The 13,632-nt window shown below is 44.7% G+C and overlaps 1 protein-coding gene across 1 annotated transcript in view; it reads right to left on the bottom strand.

Annotated features, from left to right (window-relative positions):
* Positions 1-13,632, bottom strand: part of LOC121102090 (disabled homolog 1-like) — a 178,187-nt gene that overhangs the window by 104,577 nt on the left and 59,978 nt on the right. The gene's annotated exons all lie outside the window — the stretch shown is intronic.

Below are 13,632 nucleotides of genomic sequence, written 5' to 3'. Positions count from 1 at the left end.
GCTTAATCTGCAAAATCCGAGACATACACACTAAATATTGGGGTACTTTACTGCAATCATTAATTCTTCTACCCTTCTCAAATACATACACCGAGATAAAACTAAAAACAGAAACTCTCATTCTGCTTTTTTCACTTAGATCCTAAGCATACTGTCAAGTACTTAACTACTTTAAAAAAAAAAAACTTACGGCACACTATACTGTATCTTATTTCCATAGCATAGAATGTAAGAGACTACTTTTTTAAAACTAACAAGTCCCAACACTCAAAACAGTACCTGGCACATAGTAGGTGCTCAGTAAACAAGTGATGAATGGATAAATGAAATAACATGAATGAACGAAGAAGCGAATAAATGAATGAATGAGTAGATGCTTTTTCCCTGGAAACAGGTTCACCTGGACAATCACCCTGCTTTTCCAAGAACCCTGTTTGTCAGAAGCAGGTCCCATTATACTAATTCATTGAGTTAATAAAGTCTGAGTCAAACCTGCTTATGAAACTATCTTAACTCACCTTATTATATACTTTATAGACATATATTCTATGAAACCCAAACAACACAGCACTTCTAGCATGACAAGTAACATCCAGCTCTTCCGTTAAAAAAAAAAGTACCAAGTCTTTTAAGAGTATTCTGGTCTCTTCAGTTTACCGACGATATCAGAATGTTACCCCAGCATACTCACAACTCCCTCTCAAAATATTTCCAATAATTCTGATGAACTGGCATTTCAAGGCATTAAAATAAACAGTTGTAAATATCTACTGATAAAGCATTAAATCTAAGATATCATAAAACTGCTGTGTTCAAGCAGCTGCCATTTCCTGGCTATTCAGCTCTTTAGGTGCAATTTTGATACATTTGCGTTAATGTGCCATTTATGAAATGTGTATCTTAAATCAGCAGTGAAATGAAACCAACATCATTAATTCTACAAAAATCAGGGGACTGCCACATGTATTATCCTGCCTTGTGCAATGTTATCAGCATGTTACCTCCCATGCTGGATATTACAATCACTCGATATTATCCCTTATTACTTTAAAGGCAATTTTACATTTCTCATCCAAATTAATGGCTAATCTCAAGAGACTTATTATGTTTAATTACTTTTTATTCCTGAATCCTCCCTTTCTCCCTGAACATTCTTTCCTTAAACGATGGTCAAAAACTTGCCATATAATCAGAGAGCACAAAAGTTATTAAATGTTGGATACTGATTACAAGAGACAAGATTCTGAACAAATCTCTCTAAATTCAAGAGCAAAGAGTCATAAGACCTTACAAAAGAGTCATATTTGATCAGTTTAAAAATCTGGCAAAGGACAAAGTTTCTATGTCCAGTTCTGTCCTTAACATGCCAAGTCCTTAAGCAAGTTGCTCAATCTTTCTGGTCTTCATTTTCCATATTTATCCATCAGAGCCTCCCTGTGCCATAGCCAGCACCACACTCGTACACACAAAGGGTCCATCAGGCCCTGACTCTATCCACATTCTTTTAGCTGGAGCTACTTATTTGTACCCATCTAGCACTCAACTTTCTAGATGTCATCGGTCTTTTCAGATTCTGAAAAGTACCTCGGAAACACCTAGGTTCAGCTCAGACTTCCTTGACTAGGTGGCCTAATTTCTAAAGCAGCCTTCAGTAACCCCTGACATCCTAGCAGCCGCTGTTCCTGGACTGGACCCACTCTGATGGAGACAGAATTTATAGCAGTGAATCCAGAATCTTAGGGCTTGGCATTACCATGTCCTTAGAACCCTAGGATCTGGGCCCAGCAGTCTCACCTGAGTTTTCTTCACTGGCAATCAGACCTGGGATCAGGCATCCCCAGGATGACTTCTTTGCCCCAAATCCTGTTTTCCTAACCTGAGATATCCTCCTCTCTCAGTCATGGTGTTAGCTCTTAGGTTCTGCTGGATTGCCTTTCCTAGAACCCCAAGCTTCTCTAGGGCAGGGGCCAGACTTGAGCCCCTTTTTGGTGGCTACTGTCCTGCCTCCTAAAGACAAATTGCCCAGGTGTCACCAACATTCCTGGCTGCCTCCCTAAATACTGAGTGTTACCTCCATTCTCCAAAATTGTGCCTTGTCAGCTTCTCTGGAATTCTGAGTGCTGACTAAATATTGCTTGATTCAAAACTTAAAACTATGCCTAGCTTTTTTTTTTTTTTCCTTAAATATATCTGTGGTGGATGGGGTAGCTTTTTTTTTCCTTAAATATATCTGTGGTGGATGGGGTACATGCATTATCTCTTTTACACCTTCCCAATAATCCATACAAAGGAATATACTATTATTATTCCATTTTAAAGACAAAGAATCAGAGGTCAAGAAAGATGACCTAGGATTCCACAGAAGGGAAAACCAGAGCCTGGACTTCACCCAGATCTCTTCCGTATTGGACAAATGCTCTTTCTCCTTGTACTAGTTTCCTGTGGTTGTGGTAATACAGTATTTCAAACTTCAGGTGTCTTAATACACCCGAAATTTATCCTCTTAGCATTCTGGAAGCCAGAAGTCTAAAGTCAGTTTCACTGGGCCAAAATCAAAGTTAACAGCAAAGCTCTGCTCCCTCCAGAGGCTCTGGAGGGAGGGAATCCTATTCTTGCCACTCCTAGCTTCTGTTGGCTGCTGGAACTCCTTGGCTCGTGGCCACACCACTCCAGTCTCCTTCTTCTATGTCAAAGAGCCCTCAGTCTTCCTCTTAAAAGGACATTTGTAACAACATTTAGGCCCCACCTCAATAATCCAGGATAATCTCTGCATCTCAAGATCCCTAATTTAATCACATCTGCCATATCCCATTTAAGATAACATTCACAGGCTCTGGGGATTAGGACAAGGATATTTGCGGGGAGAGGGGTCATCATTTAGCCTTTCACACTAGCAAACAACCCCTTTCCAATTTCCATTCATTAAAAACACTGGATTTGGGGAAGGGGCATTGTGAACATAGAATAAGTACTCATAAGAGTGAATTTCATGGGTTTCCAAACAAGTTGCATGCATTTTTCATATCCATGATCTCATAAATTCTTCAGTGCAACAGGAAGATATGCACCAGTCTGCCCATGTTACAGCAAGGGAAAGTGAGGTTCAGGGGGAAACAGATTCTCACCAAGGGGCCACAGGTAAGATGGAAGCAGGAGAAATGTGAGTCCATAAAGTGACCATGATGGCTTTTCTACCCGGCCAATCATTATCCTCCCCAGAAACTTCTCCCCGCCAACCGTTTCCTTTCTTACTTCTGGAAGACAGACAGGTCCTCTCTCCTGCATTCCAACCAGCCAAGGAGTCATCGGGGCACTCTATGTGCTCTGCCTCTGTTACCCAGAGCTGTGCTGTTTGTCCTTCTAACACACTGAGGTAATGATTTCGATGAGCTTTTCTCCCAAATCACTTTCCTCATCCATAAACACACTGCTTTCTCCCCTTGTAATTATTCTACATTTTTGTACTTTGAACTACATTTGCCATCGGCTAGCCCAATTACGCAAATGATCCAAATCCTTTTGAATCTGGTTAAATTGTTCGACTGGATTTGCTCACTCTCCACTACTAAAATCATTCGTAAACCTGAATGTGACACAGCGAGTCCTAAATAGATGGGAGTGGGAAGGTGGGAGGTGGGGTGGGAGTGGGGGAGACATGTCAGAAGGATGTCAGGGAGAGAAGGGGAGGTGCAGGCATGGTGAGGAGGGTGTATTCTGTACTGACTCCCTAGGAGCTAGGGAGCGAACTATATCAACCTCCGAATGTGCAGGTTCAGCACCTTTGATGTCTCATTTTCTCATGCTACAAAAAATGAATTCTACTTTCTCACTTCCTTGGAAGATGTTTGTGAGGATTAATGAGATGGTTCTGATTCAGCACCTCGGAGAGCGACACAACACAGATAATTGACATCTGGACGATGGTACACATTTAGCTGTTGTATAATAGATGCTAAAGTCAAAACTCCCTGTGCCACCTTTCCATCCTTTGGTCTCTGCCTTCACCGTGTAGGGTGCTCTTTGCATCCAGGCCCCTGTGTGACCTTTTTCGGTTCATGAACCATTCAAGCTAACAAAATATATTAAGCACTGGCTGCGGAGATAATGAACACAGACCCAGTCCTTGTTCTCAGGAGATTCACAGTTTAGACAAGAGGCAAAGCAGTAAAGAGGTGATTAAAACACAGTGAAATGAAGACTATAGGGAAGGAAGCAGAATACCCTAGGAGAGGAAAGAACAAAGTTACTAATTCAACTGGGGTTAGCCGGGCATCTGATTGCAGAATGAGCAGCTGGACTAAGTTGTCTTTGAGAGACACAGAACATTCTAGGCTGAGCAAATGACACGTACATAGACCTAAGGGTGAGAGGCCAGGGGAAAGTTCTAACAGGTTTGAGGCCCTGCTAGCTCCCAATGAGCAGAGGCAGAGCAGAGCAAGAGTAAATGGCACACATGGGAAGGTGCTATAATTTATAATTTACTTGGGTCAGAATAAAACCAATGTGCAAGAAGTAGTAAAGAAACTATTAGCCAGTTTTAAGAGAAACTCTTCCCGCTGCTAATTGCTGTCTTGCGGCAGTTGGTCCTCAGAGATTGAGCCACCAGGGCCTGGGAGCCAGGCAGTACAGTACAGAGGATGCACAAATGACCTCATTTCATCTTCATAATAACCCTGTGGCTGGGGCTCTTTTGGCTCACCCGTCTAACAGATGATGAAACTGAGGTTCAAACTCTTCAAGGTAAGCTATTTATTCAAGCCATCCGCCCTCCCCTTGCAAAAGGGAGAGCCACAGTTCAAAGTTAATTTGGTTTGCATTCAGGGCTTAGGACCTGAGGGTCCAGAGTCAACGAAATGGCACAGCCCTCACAGTTCCTGAGGCTCCACAGCCCAGCAAAGGGCCTCTACGTGATCCTCTAAGCCAATCCCCTTCCATGGTGCAGATATGGAAACCAAGGCACAGGGAAGTATAGGCCAAAAGTATGATTCGAGGTGTCCAGTGTTCTTGGTTTTTCTCACATTCACACTGATTTCACTGTACACCTGTCCCCATCACTCTGTGGCCTGTATGATCAGTAGGACCCTGGCAGTTTTCAGGCCACACCATGACAGCTCCTTTAGTTAGAGGGGGCTGGTTTCTACCCTGCAGCATGGTAGCATGTTAAAAGAGCCAAGAAACAACCACCGTGGGCTCATATGCTTGCTCTGCCATCTTCTGCTGTGTGACCTTGGGCAAGTTATTAACCTCTCTGTGCCACAGTCTCCCCCTCCATGAAATAGGGCCGTGATAAGAACTCTCAGAAGGACTTATTGTGAGGATTCAAGGAGTTGCTATGTATAAAGGATTTGGATCAGTGCCTCGTGTGTAGTAAGTGCTTAATAACTGTTAGCTGTATTTATGATTACTACTCCTACCCTCCCCCCCCATCAGTTCATACACACTGGTAAACTCTGGTCCTCTGGTAGCTTGCTCCAGCCTCTACCTGCCACCCCCGCCTCTGCAAGAAACACAATCAGCCTAGAGACTGAATTCTTCATCTTGAAATCCTTGGGGACCTGGCATGTATTTTCTCAAAGTGTGGAGAGGGACACACTGAATGACTAAGTAACATAATTTTTCTAATAAGAGATGCTAGAGGAGGAAGAGTCCTTCCAAAGGTCTTAGAGCCTCTTCCTTTCCCCACCCCCCATATCGGGGATCACCTTTAAAGATTCTCAATAATTTACTTATTTAGCAAATGTGCTATTTATGTCTGCTCTCTGCTTCCACTGACAGAACATCAGTTCCATGAAGGTAGTGGCCCCTGTCTGTTATAGTGGATCCCAAGCAGCCAGAACTGCTCTCTGAAGTGTTGGTCACAGCAAGAATCTGGCTGCCCTGGGGAAGCCATGAAGAAGGAAGAAAATAAGAAAGGCACCACCTGGATCACTGGGCACCAGGAAGTGCCTGATGAACACTTGCTGACTAGTGAATGAAGTGTGAGCCATACCAGGTATCAGCAGGGTGACCTTGGACAAGCCACGCCTACCTCAGGAAACTTCAACTCCCTCCCCTGCAAAATGGTAATATTATCACAGATGGTTATGCAAATTACATAATGAGTGAGCATTAAAAATACTTTTCCAAACTGAATGGTCTTTATGTATGGGATTACAGGGACAGCTACAGTCACTCATTCATTGGCCATCTCTCACCTATCTAGTTCCTACATTGAGCAAATGGAAATCAAAGAGGCACACCACTATCCTCAAGGGGGTTTACTGGTTGAAAGAGGAAGAGAGAAGGATTTGGGGGTGGGAGTTAGTTTTCAGCCAGTAAACAGAGGAAGGAACCATTAAAACAGACAGAATCTAGGAATGACTATCAGAGAGGGGAGAAAAGTATGTATGTAGCTGGCAGGACTGAGAAGTTGTTCAACAGGCAGCTTGTATTTGTCAATACTCACGACCACTCTTGTCACTGAACATTATTATTCCCACCACACCAATGAGGAAACTGAGGCCCAGACAGGTTAAATGACTTACCCACGGTCACACAGCTTGATGTGGCAGAACCACATTTGAAGCAAGCCTGTTGGACAGGAATCACATCAGATACAATCATTAGGCAAGCAGTCCAAGAGAAGTTTTGTTTCTCTTGGGAAACTCTTAGCAACACTGTTACATGTGATTAAGAACCTCTGGGCCCAGGGCCTGTGTTCCTGCCCCAGATGCTTCTCCCCAGAGCTGGCCCTGAGGAGGAAGACTGAGCACCAAACCCACAGGTTTGCCCACATCTGCAGGCTGGCCACCAAGGAGGACAGCCATTACTAATTGGCTGGCAAGTCCCCAAAGGAATTTTTTCTTCTTCCTTTTTTTTTCAGTAGTCAGAGGTTTTAGTCGCGTATCCTTTCAGTTCTTACCCAGAGCTTTTTGTAAGAAAGTCATTTGCATCTCTAAGAGATTCATTTGCATCTAGTCTGACCACAGGGGCTAGGCTCCCCCCTTTGTAAGGTACTGAACCCATAATGTAAAATGGGATCGAGGGGATCCCAGAGCCTCTTCCTCTGGCTGCAGCAGGCAGGAGCACCCCACTCTCACACCTATGCTCCCAGCCAGAGTCTAAGAGGGGAGGTCCCTGAGACGTGCTCCCTGATCCTAGAAATACGGGTACCACCTCCCAGGTGTCTCAGAACACCACAGACTTGAACATGGTGCCCTGGTCCAGGCAGTAAGAATTTTGTGAGCTCCACACATGTGCGGGTGTGAGGGCCTTTTCTCCTTCAAGGAGATCACAGACTAGGAGTGGCTCTCGCTGGCATCCATCCCCCAAGAGCACTGTGACCTGGGAAATGAGTGAACCCATTGAGTCTAAGGCTCATCGCCTGCCAAATGAGAGGATAACACTTTTTTCCCTCAACTGCTGTGAAGATTAAATGAAATGATTAATATAAAATGCTTCGTGCAATACCTAGACTAGTAAGTGCTCCTTAACAAGAGCAGAGCATGGCAGGGATGGGAGGAGGTAATCACAGCAGTGCACACAGGGGGTGCTCACAGGGGAAGCTGAGGACAGGGCAGAGGCAGGAGCAATGGCAGTAGTGGTGGGGGTGTTCTAGGAGAAGTAGGAACAGTGGGAGCAGCCACAGCAGAAGGAATAAGATGCTAGACCTCACGGGTAGTATGGGGGACAAAGAGAAAAACTGTATGTCACAGGTGAAATACCTGAAAAAGCTGCATTCCGGGTTTGGAGAGAAAAGCAAAGGAATGGTGGGTGGCCTGGAAGCCATTCAGGGAGAGCCAGCTTTGTGTCAATGGGGTTTTTTGTTTGTTTGTTTGTTTTACATTTCTTATCTTATTGAATCTTCACAATGTTTTTCAAGAGAAGAAAAGGGGACTCAAAGTGATTCTGTCACTCAAGGTCACAGTTGTGTGATGGTGGGTGGGATCTGCATTTAAACTCAAGTGTACCTCGTTCCAATACCATGGTTGCTGCCCTACACCACAACGGGCCAAATGCAGCTGTCAGGAACACCGGCTCCCTGAGAGCACCTCAACCTCAGCTGATCCCGGCCTGGGAGAATGCCCTCTTCTACCCATTATAAAAGAGCTGGAGAGCACATCTTCTGTATGAGCACGCTGCACTTAGCATTCTGCATTAGACCCATCGGTTCATATGTCCCCGCTCTAGACCCCCAAACTATGAACTCTTGGACGAAAAGAGTCTTTTCTCTGCTGCACCAGAGTACCCGTTCCCATCATAATGCCTAAACTACAACACACTTAATTCACTAAATATCTACTGTTCACTTACTAGGGCCTGGTAGCTCTTCTAGGCACCTGGGACATTTCAATAAACAAAACACACTCAAAAATTCCTGCCTACATGGAACACTCCATCAACGGAAGACAAATAATAAACAAGAAGCATAATAAGTAAATTAAAAAGGATTATTGAATAAGATAAATGCATGGATGAATGAATAACAGAAGACAGGATGGGTACCTGAACCTGCCTCTGACCCTTTCGAATGTGATCATGATCGTATTTTCAATCATAAACGTCACACTGGCATCCCAACTTCCATATGCTTATTTGTGATTTGAGCTGATTTTACATCAGTTCTATGGAGAATTATAGAATCATGAGCCCTATTTTGTGGAGAGGGAGACTGAGGGTCAGAGATGCCAAGCGCCTTGAACAAGGTTGAATCTCTAGAGCGAGGACCCCAAAGCAAGGAGCTTAGACCTCGAGAGCAGGTCTTGTGATGGATCTACCTCCAGCCCTGTCCCCATCACCTCCCAGGCTCTTGCTCACCGGGCTGGATTTCCTGCTATCAAAGATGAGGCAAAGTTCAGCTTTAACTCTTGGGCATTCCTCTGTGATTCCCTGATGTAGTCTTAACGTGCTTTCTGATCACCTACGCTGTCTCTTCCTGGTGTATATTTAAATATCTCAGTGGTCAATATCACCAATAGCAATCTCAGTAGTGACAAATCAACAGCTTACATATGTATGGTCTTTTCCATTTTCCTCCAACCTCATCTGATCCTCCTGACAACCGATGCAAGTAGGAAGAGCTGCGACTGTTGCTACTTATTTCATTTTGCAGATAGGCAAATGGACCCGCACTTGGGGAGATGAGGAGACTGGCCAGAGTTCAGGTGGGTGCTTTGCGGCAGAGCCATGACGGGATGCTACGCCCTTCTCCCACCGCGGTGAGCCCCACTCCTCCCACGAGCCCCACACCCAGCCCCCAGGCACCGTGGATTTGCTCCAAAAGTCTCATTCAGCACCACCTCCCAATCTCTGCTCCCTTCCCGTGAGTCAGCGGCTGCCATCCGCGCTCCTCATCTTTATGCGGCTGAGATGTGCAGGATGTGCGTTCTTGTGTGGAAGCCTGTAAAATCTATTTATGGACCTAATTGTCAGTTTTCATGAGTGACAGACATACAGTGCTTTGACTACCCAGCCTAATGCGTCTGTATCTGACATTTTAAATAGAACTCTCTCTCCCCCTCCCTGTTCTTTTAGGAAGTAATTTGAGATAGCAGGTATTTTTAAATTCATATATCTTTAATTATATCTACACAACTGTCAGAGATTAATGATTTCCTCAATCTGGCTCTCCTTAAAGGAGAATTTGGAACTTACGCAACACTGAAAAGAGCTCCAATGGATATGCTGTCAGCAACAAAGACATTCGCAGGCAAGGCTTTTGGCTTTAGTCAAGTTCGAGTTCTCACTGTAGATTAATTTTGTGCGACGTTTCTATGAATTATGAAAAAGCAGCAGTCATGTGGACGGCAAATGTAAATAGATGTAACCATGTAAACCAATAAAAAAGCATGTGGCAGACGGCAGGCGGGCTGTGTGTGGAAATACTCCCCTGCCCCCAGAGAAATAAGTAACAATAGGTTTCGGGTGGTATCCGTGTATTTTGACTCCAAAAGAAAATCTCAGCCTCCCATGTAAGCAAACTCAATCTAGGAGCGTGAGGTCAGAGAGGACTTCAGAAAGAATTTTCTCTAGCTCTCCTGCTTGACGCCAGAATTTCTCCTGTGATAAAACTCAGTTAGCAAAGATTTGCTCGATGCCTGTTGGGCGCCAGGCATAAGGCAGACCAGGGGCACACACTAAGCACAAGGCATGTCTCCTAGAAATCAAAGGGCTTCCAATACAGGAGGAATAAGAAACAAGCAAAGCAGCACCTGCAGACCATGGAAGAAGAGCATTGCGGGATATCCGCTTATTGCTATCTGAAAGGGGGAGCAGAAGGCTGGGCAAGTTAATTTCTCTTTCTTTCCCAGTAAAATGGGATTATAATATTTTCCCTTTGTGGGCATTAAATAAAAGCCGGCTTCTGTTTCCTACAGCTATCTCACTTCCACCGATCCCCTACGCGAACCCTGTGGCTCCAGGACCCTAAATTTCTCACCATTCCCCCAAAACCCTACGATTTCTGATGCTTGAATACATCGAGCATCTCAGGTAGTGCCTGCATATCTCCCTTTTGTTTACTCCTTTTCAACTTGTATGATCTAGCTTGAGCGGCACCTCTTCTGTGAAGCCTTCTCTCATCTCCTGGGTACATTTATGGCTCCTCGAATGCCAGGCAAATACATCCACTGAGGTGCTGCTCACACTGGACTATAGTCGTTTCACTGTTTATCTTCACCTCCAGTTCATGTCTCAAGACATACATATTTTATAACCTCAGGACCTGGCTAGTGACTGGCCCATAATAGACAGATACTCAGTAAACTGTTGTTCACATGAACGGATAGTGAATGAAGGGATAAGTGTTCAAATAAATGATGAGTAATATGTGTAAATACCTTGTAAATGTTAATAAAAGAAGCTACTGTTTGGGGCGCCTGGGTGGCTCAGACGTTAAGCGGCTGCCTTTGACCCAGGGCGTGATCCCAGGGTCCTGGGATCGAGCCCCGCATCAGGCTCCCTGCTCCGCTGGGAGCCTGCTCCTTCCTTTCCCACTTCCCCTGCTTCTGTTCCTTCTCTCACTGGCTGTGTCTCTCTCTGTCAAATAAATAAATAAAATCTTAAAAAAAAAAAAAAAAAAAAGAAGCTACTCTTTAAGAATCGTTACTATGTCCCAGACACATGGGTGTATAATTTGAATCATCTACATCAACTCCACTAAGTAGACTTGTTCTAAAGTAAACTTATGGCCTGGGTACCAACCGATGAGAGCTGTTGTCAGTGACACCACCATCAGCCCTTGAGATGCTATAGTGGGCTAAGTGGTAGCCCTGAAAAGATACTGTCGTGTCCTCATCTGTGGATCCTGCCAATATGGCCTTATTTGAGGGGGGGAGGGAACAGATCTTTGTAGACATAATTAAGTTAAGGATCTCCAGATAAGGAGATCATCCTGGATCATTTGATGGGTCCTACATATAATGACAAGTGTGCTTACAAGACACACACAGAAGAGAAGGCTATGTGAAGACAGAACAGAAAGAGAGACGTGGCCACAAACCAAAAAAAAAAAAAAAACAAAAAACAAAAAACAACAACAACTAGCAGACACGAGAAGTTCAAAGAGGCAAGAAACAGATTCTCCTCTGGAGCTTTTGCAAGGAGAGCAACCCTGCTGGCACCTAAATTTTGGACTTTCATCTTCCAGAACTGTGAGAGAGTGACTTTCTGGTTTGGTGGGGTTTGCTTGTTTGTTTGTTTGTTTTTGGCCACCAATTTGTGGTCAATTTCTTATAGCAGCCTCACGAAACTAGTACACAGAGGTACATTAATGTCTGCTATAAAGATGAGGACACTGAAGTGGAGAGAGGGAGGGTTTTCTCCAAGGCACGCAGCTGTTCATCAGCAGAGATGAGATGCAGATCAGACCCTGTCTTACTGCAAAGTCTTTGTCAAGGTTCTCCCATGAGTAGCCTCAGAGACACCTCTCGTGTTCTTTACTTCGAGCCTCTGACACATGCAGGCGCTGGGCCCTCCCTGTGGAGATGCCCACTCACTGGGTCACTGGGAGGGCAATGGCACCTGTGTTTTTTTGGTGACCCTCCCTCCAAGGGGTTGTGCTACGTGGTACAAGTGAGAAACACAGCCCCGAAGGGTGGAGTTTTCACCCTCGCAGGCCTGTAGGAATGCCTACTCTGGAACACATCCCCTGTAGTACAGAAGGGAAAATGAAAAGAATGAACCAAACCCAACTTCAAAGCCAAGGTCTCTTTCTTTTCCATGGGCATCCCATGCTCTCTCATGCTGTTATGTCAGAAGGGAGTGGATGCGGGTTGGGGAAACAATTAAATATATGGGTTGGTTCTGAACCAAAGCCATTCCAACTCCCCATAGGTTTTATTAAATCATTTATAATTCCAAGAAGCTGAAGTAAATATTTAATATTTGATTCCTAATCCATAAATATTTACATGTAGAGATTTCTCCATGTTCGACAAGCCCACCAGAGGTTTTACACTTTTAGCAAGTGTGACTAATGAAAGCTTCCAATTCCCCTCCCCAAAGCAAGCAGCATCTGGCCACTCCTTTAAGAGTTCTGAGGCAGGCAATGTCTGTGTGCACGAGGGGTGCAGCCAAGACCACTAGGAGCTCTTCAGGGATTCAGCTTTCAATTTGTTTGGGGAAAGAAAGGAAACAGGGACCAAAAGAGAGAGAGAGACTTTGGGGGGCTGGGGGGGGGCGGACAGACAGGGCACAGGACACAACTTATGCTGTTTCAATTAAGGACCTTCCCAAGGTTCCTGCAGTGTTCTCCATTTGTTGACTTTAGGGCCATTAACATGTCAAATGGGCTTCCAAAGTGAAACTATCCATAGAATTGCACTAGAAAATCCAAGAAACTCTCTTTGAATCTTTTCTTAGAAATCCTAGAATTATTGTAATGATAGTGGTGGTCTCTCAATTCATCCAACCCATTCAGCTGAAATCTCTCTCCCTCTCTCTCTCTATAGAAAGAGAGAGTTTATTAAGTTTACTTACTTTATTAAGTGGCATCCTGCTAGGAGTTGAAAAATAAAGAGACCAGCTTCCTCCCTTGAGAGGTCCTTACTCTCTTCCTCAATGACTTGGAATAAAGAAGAGTTGCCAGTCATTAAATACCTACTACGTGCCAAGCCCTCGGTTAGCTTCTAGACACACACAACCTCTAAATCTGAAATCTCCATTTTACAGGTGACTACAGAGGTTCTGCAGGTTAGGAAGTTTGTCCAGAGTTCTATTTCTCACATATTAGTGGAGCCAGTTTTCAAACAAAGGATCAGTCAAGGACCAATGAGACAAACTGAGCGCTTGCCAGCTATTCGAAGAGGGAATTTAATGTGGGGAACCCTTACAATGGTGTTGGAAGAGCTGAAAAGCCAGGGAAAGAGGAAGTGATCCAAGGATTAGTGAGTGCAGGAAGCTGCCACCAGCCCTGGGAATAGACCTTCAAAAGAAGGAGGTGCTGGGCCCAGAGCCCAGAGATGGGGCTGTGCGGAGGTGGCTGGAACTATAGCAAGGTTGCCCTGGAGGGCTGCTGTCGTCAAGACGAGAGTCATCCTGCAGGACCCGGATCCACAGGGTGCAGCGACTGCCAGAACGACAATCAGGAGAAGAGTGAGGGAGAGAAAGGCCCCCACATCCCCTTTGCCCCACTTTCCCATCCCCCCCCCCCCC

This window comes from Ursus maritimus, unplaced genomic scaffold (assembly GCF_017311325.1).
Source record: "Ursus maritimus isolate PB19 unplaced genomic scaffold, ASM1731132v1 scaffold_12, whole genome shotgun sequence".
NCBI classification, from domain to species: Eukaryota; Metazoa; Chordata; class Mammalia; order Carnivora; family Ursidae; genus Ursus; species Ursus maritimus.
This window is presented reverse-complemented; position numbering and strand designations above follow the sequence as displayed.